A 10,361-nucleotide genomic window follows, 5' to 3' on the forward strand; every position below is an offset into this window, starting at 1 on the left:
ATGGAAACATGAAATCCAGCACTGTGGTCAGTGACTTGTTCAACTTTCCAACTTTCTGAGAGGGGTGGGAGAAGAAATGAGCTCATCCTGGCCTGGGTTATAAACCTTGAGTGCTCTCATCAGCCCTCAGATCATGGGCTGTTAGAGCACATGTGTCCCAGGCTGTTTAATCAACCAAAAATTATGAGAGTTTGGCCTAAGGTGGCCAAAGTTTTATTTTGCCACAGAGTGTGTTGGAAAAATAAAACCTGTAGTAGCCAAGACACGGAAACAACTGAAGTGTCCATTGATGGATGAACGGATAAAGGAGCTGTGGTGTACATGTATGATGGAATATTATTATTCAGCCATAAAAGGAGGAAATCCTGTTATTGTGACAGCATGGGTGGAGGGCATTATGCTGAGTGAAATAAGCCAGACAGAGAAAGACACGGACAGTATGATCTCACTTACATGTGGAATCTAAAACAAACACAAACCAAAACCCTAACAAACTCATGGAAAGGAGATGAGATTTGAGGTCACCAGAAGGCAGGAAGGAGGAATCGTAAGAAGCTGCCAAAAGGTAGACACTTCTTCTTCTTCTTTTTTTTTTTTGTTGAGATTCATTTTATAAAATACCTTAAAAGAACAGATAAAGTACTTGAGTTTACATAATAACCAGAATTGAAAAAAGATGAATATAAATTAATTGAACACATAACTATTTTGCCACATTAGACAAGTTTTAAAAAAGTAGTAATTGGGAAGAAAACCCTTCACTCTATTGCTGTCTTTTTTGGGAAACTTTTCCTAGAAGCACTGAAATCCCAGGTCAACAGGCGGTACCTGTGTTGTTGAAAACACACTGTAATTTGCTTCCAAATCTGTCAGCTTAAGAGAAAAAATTAAAGTGTTAACCAGGTTCAACAATTCAGTGCAAATTAAAGCTTCAAGTTGAAAATTCAAGAGGAAAAGTAATGTCCAAACTGTGGGAAATGCTTCTGGAACTGAAAAAGAAAAAAATTCACATTATGAAGAAATCTTTGCAAGTGTTCTTGTGTGTGAGATATTGAGTTAACAAATGGGCCCTTTGAAGTTGCAATTAGGGCTTTAGTAAGACTATCTGCGATGTGGGCAAGGGAAAATGAACAGGGAAGACCTAAATGTCATTTTGTGGAAGGAAGCTCAAGTTAACCATAAGCACTGCTCTGATTCAATTCTAGAAAATTTAGACAGGATATTGCAGACATCAAGGGGAAAAAAAGAAATTATGGAGACTAATGTACTGGACTATCATTGAGGATAAGTACTTCTATCCCCCGAACATGTTGGGGGGTGGGGGAGAGCAGGTTAGTGTTGGCCATGATTGGTTTCAATTATATGGATTATGTGGTGTACTGGCTTAGAAAATAGTTATATTACTAAGTCTTGAGAAATGGGAGGAATGTCCAGCTTTCTAGATCACAGTGAAACCAAGTATTGATCATTTCCAACCATTAATGGGTAATCATTTTTATAATTAAAGTATTTTTAATTATTTCCACAACAATTTTTTTTTGAGTTTGGTAGTCATTGGTAATAGGTAGCAATGGGATTTTCGTGACCACATTTGATAGAAAGTTTCCCTCTTTCCATTCCATAGAAGTTTCTGATTCATTCTTTTTTTCGGCTCCGAGAGAGGTAAGTGCTGGGGACGCACGTGCAGCCTGGGGACAGTAGCTGACACCACTGTCCGGCACAAGGGAAAGCTGTCAAGACAGTTAATCCTGAGAGGTCTCATTGCAAGGAAGAACTTTTCTTTTCCTTCTTTTGCTTTCTCTTTTCATTGTATTTCTATGAGGTGATGGGCGCTAACTAAACTTCTTGGGGTAATCATTTCATAGTGGGTGTAAGTCAAACCATCATGTTGTACACCTTGAACTTGTACAGTGATGTCTGTTAGTTATATCTCAATAAAACTGGAAAAAAAAAAAAAAAGGAACCACTGCTGAAGGAGGGCCGGCGACCTCACACTGACATGCGTACACCGGCCCCAAGGCATTTCTTTGTCATGTTGTTGCAAACCAGAGAAAGCATCCCGACGGAGCACCAGTTTGGGGACAAGTACTAGGGAACCACCCATCTAGTTCAGGACCTGCTCCTCCATTTTGTAGGATGGGGGACCCCAGGCCCAGGGAAGGGAAGTAAGCTCTCCAGGTCACAACCTGCGATGTGTCTGGCCAGGTGCGGCGCGATCCTGTAGCGCACAGCCAGAGGACGCTAGTGGCTCCTTCTCTGCAGGTACATCCTCACCTGAGGGGCTCTGTACACGGACAGCAGCTCAGCCATAGGCTCAGACTCTGGGGAGCTCATCCCACCAACCACCCACAGGAGCCGTGGCCGGGGGCCGCAGTGGAAGTTGGGCGTGGGCCGGGGCTGGTTGGGCAGCAGGGCCAGGGTGCTCGCCAGGGCCCGAGACGCTGAGATACAGGAATCATAGACCGGCAGTCCCACGGTGATGTTGGGCAGGAAGGCTGGGTCCTCTTTCGCCTCGGACACAGTGAAGAGAAGGCCCAGGACATTCAGGAAAAAGCGGGTGTTGAACCTTCGAGGGGGTGAAGGACGGGGGCAGTTAGGATTGGTCAGTAGCATTCTGCTGAGCCACACAAAACCGCCACAGAGAGTGTGTCCTTGCAAGGAGCGCGGTGAGGTGTGAAGAGAGACTGAATTTAGATGTACGCCGGCGGGAGGATGGAAGCCTTGGGGGAAAGACAGACGTGCACTAGTACACGTACATGGAGAAAGGCCGGCAGCTTCCCAGAGGTGGACAAAGGCACACACAAAGTGACAGACATTCAGACACACAGCCACACGCTCACAAGCACACACACAGACACATTCACAGACACTCACATAGGCACAAACACACAGAGACATGCACACAGACACACATACAGATACACACAGAGACACACACACAAACACACACAGAGACACACACACAAACACACAGAGACACACACACAGACACACGTACAGATACACACAGAGACACACACACAAACACACACACAGACACACATACAGAGACACACAGACACACACAGAGACACACAAACACACACACAGACACACATACAGAGACACACACAGACACACACAGAGACACACACAAACACACATACAGACACACAGAGACACACACAAAACACACACATAGGTACACACACATACAGACACATTCACAGATACACAGACACATGCACACAGACACACAGACGTGCAGAGAGGTTGACTGCAGTGCAGTACTCAGCTGACAAACTGGCAGAGTGGAAATGACATATGCACGGCACACACACACACACAGCACACACACAGCACACACACGCACACACAGCACACAAACAGCACACACACACAGCACACACACCACCAGCACACACATACAGCACACACAAACACACAGCACACATGCACAGCACACACACACAGCACACACAGCAACACAAACACACAGCACACATGTACACACAGCACACACACAGCACACACACACACAGCACACACACAGCACACAAACAGCACACACACACAGCACACACACCGCCAGCACACACATACAGCACACACAAACACACAGCACACATGCACAGCACACACACACAGCACACACAGCAACACAAACACACAGCACACATGCACACACAGCACACACACAGCACACACACACACAGCACACACACAGCACACACACACAGCACACACACACAGAGCGCACACGCACTGCGGTGGGAGGCTCCGACGCAGAAGCCGGCAGCCGGGTGCACAGCACACAGATGGACACACCCTTGCAGAGACACACGGCCAGAGACACAGAGAGCCCTGAGTAGGTGTGCAGATGCGTGCTGGAGTGCCCCTGACAAACACGTAGGCAGGAAGAAGACAGACAGACGTGGGGAGCGGAGTGACATTGGGTCTGGCTACAGACTTCCTGGGCACCTTTCTGGAAAGACCTTGCAGGCTCCCAGCCTGGAAGGTGGTGAGGGACCAGTGCAGCCCTGGGAACAGCTCAGATACCCGTGGAAGGCAGGCAGGCATGGATGGGTGCAGACAGGTGCCAGCCTGGGGCTGCCTTCCCTTTGGGCCCCATGCACAACCCCTACATGCATCTTCCCACAGCTCTGGTGTTAGGACGCTGAAGCCATTCCCAGCTGCAGAGCTCTTCTCACCTTCAAACCAAAGGAACATTAGCATTGTGCAGAGAGAGAAGGGGACTTGCCTTGGGTGACTCGGTGACTCAGGGACGGCCGGGATCAGAACCTAGTCTGACACCCAGTGCTCAGAGCTAGTGCTGTCCCTGCCAAGGGGCCCTGGACACTGGGTGACAGGTCTAGCGCCCCCAGCTGCCTGCAGTGATCAGGAAGGCTCCCCTCCCCCACCCTCCCTTACTGGGTGGCCGTACCTCCCTAAGGATAAGGAGTCCACCCACCGTTGGCACAGCGGCTGCTCCGGAGGCTGCTGGAACCTTGCTTGTGGCTGATCCAGCCCCGCGTGTAAGGGCGTCACAGCCCCGATGAGCACGTTTCCTTTGGTGGAGAAGCCGTCTGAGGGCCTGGACCTCGGCAGGTAGCCAGGAGCACGGGCAGCGTCCCCTGTGGGCACTGCCAAGAGCAGGGCCACAGGATAGCTGGACAGGCCGTGGAGGGTGTCCTTCCCTGAGGGCGTGTGGCTGGGGGTCCTCGTTGTCAGACCGCCTGGGCCTGGCCTCCTCCTGGAGGCTCTGGGCGCATCTGCTGAGTCTTCAGGGGACCCCAGAAAGGAGGTGAGTGAGTGTGGCTGAGCTCCTGGCCTTTGCCCTATGTGCCTATTCTTTCAGAGTTGTGCAGGGCTCTGCGACCCGCTTCTGGGCCTGGTTTGCAGCACCCTGATCCCTGCATCGCTTGTCCTCACAGCTACTAACTGTCCTTGCTTGCTGGCTGAGGACCCGGCAGAGACGGGTCCACTGCCTGCAAGCAGGAGTGATGCCCTGCCCACTGGCACCTCCTCTCTTCTGGTGACCTGCCATGGGGGCTTGTGTTTATGAATTTGTCCACCTTCCTGCCCCAGGGCCCCTGGGCCTGCTCACACTCCATAATCTTCAAAGCCGGAATTACCGCCGTGATGCACAGGGGAGGCTGAGGCCTCCAGGGACAGGCTGAAGCAGCAAAGCAGCCTGTTGAGTCTGTGGCCACAGGCCACAGGCCTCAGTGTCCCCTGGGAGGGTACACTTGACATCATGCTCACAGAGGAACACAGCCAGGGCGGGCTTGCCTTAGGGTTCGGCTTCAATCTGTTTGTGGCCTGAATACTATCCCATCTCTCAGGCAATTCACTTCCTCTCTCTGGGACCTCTGTTTTCTCCTCCGTGACAGAAACACATGGCTTCCGCAGGTGGTCCCGCAACTCTGTTTCAAGAGCACAGCCTTCCACAGCACGCTAGCCGAGCTCCGTGCCTAAAATCAGGTGGGCGGCGACACCCTCTGTGATGCCTGCTGGGCCCTCTGCACCTCTTGGTGCTTCCTTGGCCCCTGCAGTCCTCCTCCTGCAAGGAGCACAGTGTGATGCCTCGGATGAGTCACCTCTGAGGCTCCGTTCAAGTCTGAGTCTACTTTCCAAGCTGGCATGATGAGGCGAGCATGGGGACTGTCATAACTCTTGACCCGGGAGGCACTGGGGCAGAGGAGAGGCCAGGAGAGTCCAACCCTGGCTCAGAGGCGGGCTTTGGGATCATGCCCTCTGCACCGGGGAGACTAGCGACACCGAGGGACAGGAACGACTCATAAACTGAGAACTGGCTTCATGAGCAGGGCAAACATTCAATAACGGGCCTCTCCTCTCCTGAAGGCGGGTGCCATGGGGCCTTCCTCACTCAGCTCACTCGGCTGTTGAGAAGCGGAAGAGTGGTAATCAGGCATTCGAAAGAGCCCTGTAAGTTGTCAATGCTTTGAGAAACAAGGGAGGGCTCTGCCAGGATTGCCAACAGAGCCCCCACAGCGTGTCAGTGGCAGCTCTCAGGCTGGGGGACCGGGCTGGGCCGGGCTGGGCCGGGCTGGGCCCCCATCGGTCTGCAGGGGGCGCCAGGGAGCAGGAAGCTTGAGGGGCTGGAGATCCGGGTCCAAGAATACAAACGTGGCAGGCCCCCTGCTTCTTAAAGTTTTATTGAAACACAGCCGCAGTCTTTGGTTTCGGTATTGCCTGGGGCTACTTTCTCAGGAGGATGCAGATCTGAGTAGCTGAAGAGGAGACCCGTCAGCCTGGAAGGTCTAGAATATTTACCATCTGTTTGTGGCAAAGCTTGCTGGATGCTGCTTTAAAACTAGCTTTCACTTGATAAGAAATTCAGGGCTGAGTGACATGTGTGAGTTTTCTATTGGTGAGTAATTAATTGCCACAAAGTTAGCAACTTAAATTTGACACAAATTTATTATCTCATAATTTTCTAGAAGCAGGAGTCACACAGACAGTGGCTTATCCGTGACCTCTGGGCAGGGTCTCCTGTGACTGGAATCAAGGCTCCGGGTAGGGCATCCATCTCTCGAGGGTGGCATCTCCAGAGGCAAAGGCCTCCTACAGGCCCCATCTGGTTGTGGGTGGAATTCATTGTGTGGCAAGTGTTTGACCGTGGTGCCCATTTCCTTGCGGTCTGTAGGCCAGGTCTGGTCTTGAGACCACCCTCAGGTGCCCGCTGTTTGGCCCTCCATCTCACAACATGGCACCTTGCTTCTGCAAGGTGAGCAGGAGAACATCTCTGCTGCTTTGGCTTTCTCCTGTGGGCTCTCTCCAGGAAGTCAGGCTCACTCAGGATAATCTCCCTTTTGATGAACTTAGAGTCAGCTGATTAGGGACCTTACTTATATGTTCACAACCTGGTAAGCTAATAATGGGAGTGTTATCACATCATATTCAAGGGTCCAACCCTCCTTTTAGGGAAGAGCATTACCCAAGGACATGGATCATTAGTGCTCATTTTAGAATTCTGTCTACAGCAGATGCTGGCAGGCAATCAAACACTTTTAGAGTATAGAATATTTATAACAGAGCTATCAGGGTCTGAAAAAGAAAGCGAACTGTTCTAGATTAAAAGAACGTTAAAAAAATAAAAATCAAAGGTAGTGCTTGAACTTAGAATGGATCCTGATTAAATTCATACAAATAATAAAATCTATTCCTAGATAAAAAAGAACTATGAATGTGGACTACATATTAAATTATGTGATGGTGTAATTGGTCATTTTCTCAAGGGTGGTAATGGTATTATAATATTATGGTCGTGTGGAAGAATATCATTAATCTTCGTAATACTTTTTAAAAAGGATTGAAGTATAACACACATTCAAAGAAATGAATATCATATGTGAATTTTCACAGTCTTAACACACCTGAGTCACTAGCCCCAGTTCAAGATTAAACACATCACCAATGTCTGAAACCCTCTGTGCCCTGTTCCATTCACCACCCCCAATTCTAATGGCTTTGATTAGTTTGCTTGCTTTTGTCCTTTTTACAATTGGATTCCTATAGTACGTAGTCATGTGTGTCTGATCTCTTTCATTCTGGTTATGTTAGTGTGAGTCATCCAGATTGCTGCAGATCACCGTCACTGTTTTGATAGAATACCACTTCCTCAAACAGGGTTGAATAAGCTGTAAGAGATTTTTGCTGAATGGAGGGTATTCTTCATTCTATTTTTCTTCATGTTGAACTGTATAAATAGTTCAGCCCCTGTATTTTTTTCATATGTGAGTATGTGCCTTTTTTTTTGGCCTCCAGTTGGAATATCTTACTTTGACCCATTTTTCTAAGACAAAATTATAAAATTATGATTTTTTGAATCTCATCAAATTTAAATGATCACAATATACAAAAATATCAAATCATTATATTGTACACCTGAAGCTAATATCATATTGTGTTTCAGTTATATCTCAATAAAAACGTAAACACAGCACAAACACAGTTCACACACAGTTCAGAATGTAATTTTAACCAATTAAAATTTGGAGGTCCACCAAAATTTCAGGATTACTTCTCGTGCACTATTTTTGCTTGTTCATTTTTAGTTTTTTTCTTTCCTAGGGAGGGGATCCATTTCAGTGCTTTCCATTTGTAAGATTGGTTTCCAATACTTGGAATTCATGGGGCGTCTGACTTAGTGGAGCACTCGACTCTTGATCTCCAGGTTAGTGAGTTCGAGCCCCACCCTGGGTGTAGATTACTTAAGAATTTGCTAAAGTCTTCAAGAGTTGAAGGTTCTTGCCCTTAATTCATTACATGCTTTGATTAAAGATACAAGATTTCTAACTGCTTTAAATGAATACAATGAAAAAATTGAGAACATTGTAACAAATGAGTTCAATATTATGCAGATCCCTAGGTTGATTGAAAATTAGTCTTTTAGGGCACCCGGTCTGTTAAGCATCTGACTCTTGGTTTTGGCTCAGGTCATGATCTCAGGGTCGTGGGATCAAGCCCTGTGTCAGGCTCTGTGCTCAGTGGAGAGTCTGCTTGAGGATTCTCTCTCCCTCTGCTCCTCCCCCACTCACATTTTTTTCTCTCTCTCAAATAAATAAGTATTTAAAAAAATAAAAAAAGAATAGTTTTTCAAAGGCTTATGTGCTTCCACAATCCTATGGATAAGAAGCAGAAAAGAAATGAGCTACCATACAGAAGGTTCTTTTTTCTGGTTTTTTGGTATTCCATCCCATTGTACTCAAAAAACTTTGTAACTCCATTTCTCTAATTGTGTTTATATGGAAATATTTGTAAATTTTAACAAATATAGTTTCTATTTTGATGGAAAGACCATCATAAGTTTTTGGCTGCAGTTCTAAATTATGCATATTACAACTGATTCCAAACATATTTCTATTCTGTAAGTTCCATAATTCAATAAGAACATTACTTTTATCATGATGCTGTGCCTCACTAAAATTTGTTTTTTGGGGGGGCACCTGGGTGGCTCAATTGGCTAAGTGTCTGCCTTTGGCTCAGATCATGATCCCAGGGTCCTGGGATCGGGCTCCCTGCTCAGCAGGAAGTGGCTTCTCCCACTCCTTCTGCTCCTTCCCCCTGCTTGTGCTCTCTCTCTCTCTCTCTCAAATAAATAAATACAAAAATCTTTAAAAAATTTGTATTTTTACTAAAACCAAAACCAGAGCTGTGGTCTTCCAGTTTGATATTTTATGCTGAATTTACAACAGTGTTCTCCATAATGTCAGATATTTCATCTCTGACAGAATGAACTTTCAACAGCTTTATTTTGACGAATTGGATAGAAAGAGTTATTAGAATAACAAATAATTTTCTGTTTCAAGTGTTTAATGACACTGATATAAAACTATCATCATCTCACTGTGTGTAAAATTGTTCTTTTCTCCTGGAGCCAATGCGTTACCAAGTATTGCTTTAGTTCGTTTGTGTGTGCACAAAAAATCAGAATTAAATAAATGAGCTAAGTGACCTTTGATGTGACTGAAAAGTCTCGCTTCACAGAGTGAAATGCAAACACACCTGTGATTTTCAATCATTACTGTCTGGCGCCGTCTTTGGAAGCAAGCGACGATGCATCTTCGCAGATTTGTGCCTTCTACTTTTCAAGTCCTCACAGACATCACCATGACTCCCACGGAGGGTGATAAATGCTGACGAACATCTTGTGCAAAATACATGTTCATCGTCGGCTTTCCTATAACGTGCAATTCTGTTTTTTTGTTTGTTTGTTTTTGACTTTGTTGCCACGGAAAGTGCTTATTGCAAAATATAAGAGGGACACCAAACGATAAAATATGTTGCTGTGGCTTTTGACCGTGCGAAAAGGGACCAAACCATGGTAACAAGTTTTCAGCCCGCTCTGCATATGCTCTACAGCAGCGCTTCTTGGTCTCTGTTTTGGGCACATTGTGCACTTATACCTGAGTGTTGCCTGGGAACAACCTGTGGGCTTCCCGCGCTGTGGCATGGGCCGCCAGACAACTGCCAGGGGGCGCTGTGCTCAAGGTTTCTCTCACCACCACCCTAGACCAGAGAAAGGAGCCCAACGTAGATCCTTGTGTCTGAGCGCTTTTTTTTCCAAAGCACGGGGCACCATGTGTGATGTCCTTGGACAAGAGATTCAGTCCGGGAAGACTCAGGAAAAAGAGAGATGAGATATGGCTGATCTGTCTTTCAGATTCAAATACGTGTCAAAATGACACCTCCATTCACTGTACACGTATTCCACACACTACTAGGTCTGAGTGCGGCAGGAGCGGGAAGCCTAAAACGGAGGTCTACGGAACTATTAACTACAAATGTGAGAGACCGGGGACACAGGCTACATTGACTAGGGTGCCAGGACAACAGGTGTAAATAGAGGCTCTCCT

General features: G+C 46.9%; 1 long non-coding RNA gene across 1 annotated transcript; it reads left to right on the top strand.

Moving 5' to 3' along the window:
• The first annotated feature begins 5,794 nt into the window (after positions 1 to 5,794).
• On the top strand, positions 5,795 to 9,627 carry LOC113915158. The gene is made up of 3 exons (XR_003517596.1): positions 5,795 to 5,928; positions 8,077 to 8,179; positions 9,493 to 9,627. It is a non-coding gene; the product is annotated as an uncharacterized LOC113915158 (long non-coding RNA).
• Positions 9,628 to 10,361: the final 734 nt, after the last annotated feature.

The sequence above is a fragment of the Zalophus californianus genome, chromosome 11, assembly GCF_009762305.2.
Source record: "Zalophus californianus isolate mZalCal1 chromosome 11, mZalCal1.pri.v2, whole genome shotgun sequence".
NCBI classification, from domain to species: domain Eukaryota; kingdom Metazoa; phylum Chordata; class Mammalia; order Carnivora; family Otariidae; genus Zalophus; species Zalophus californianus.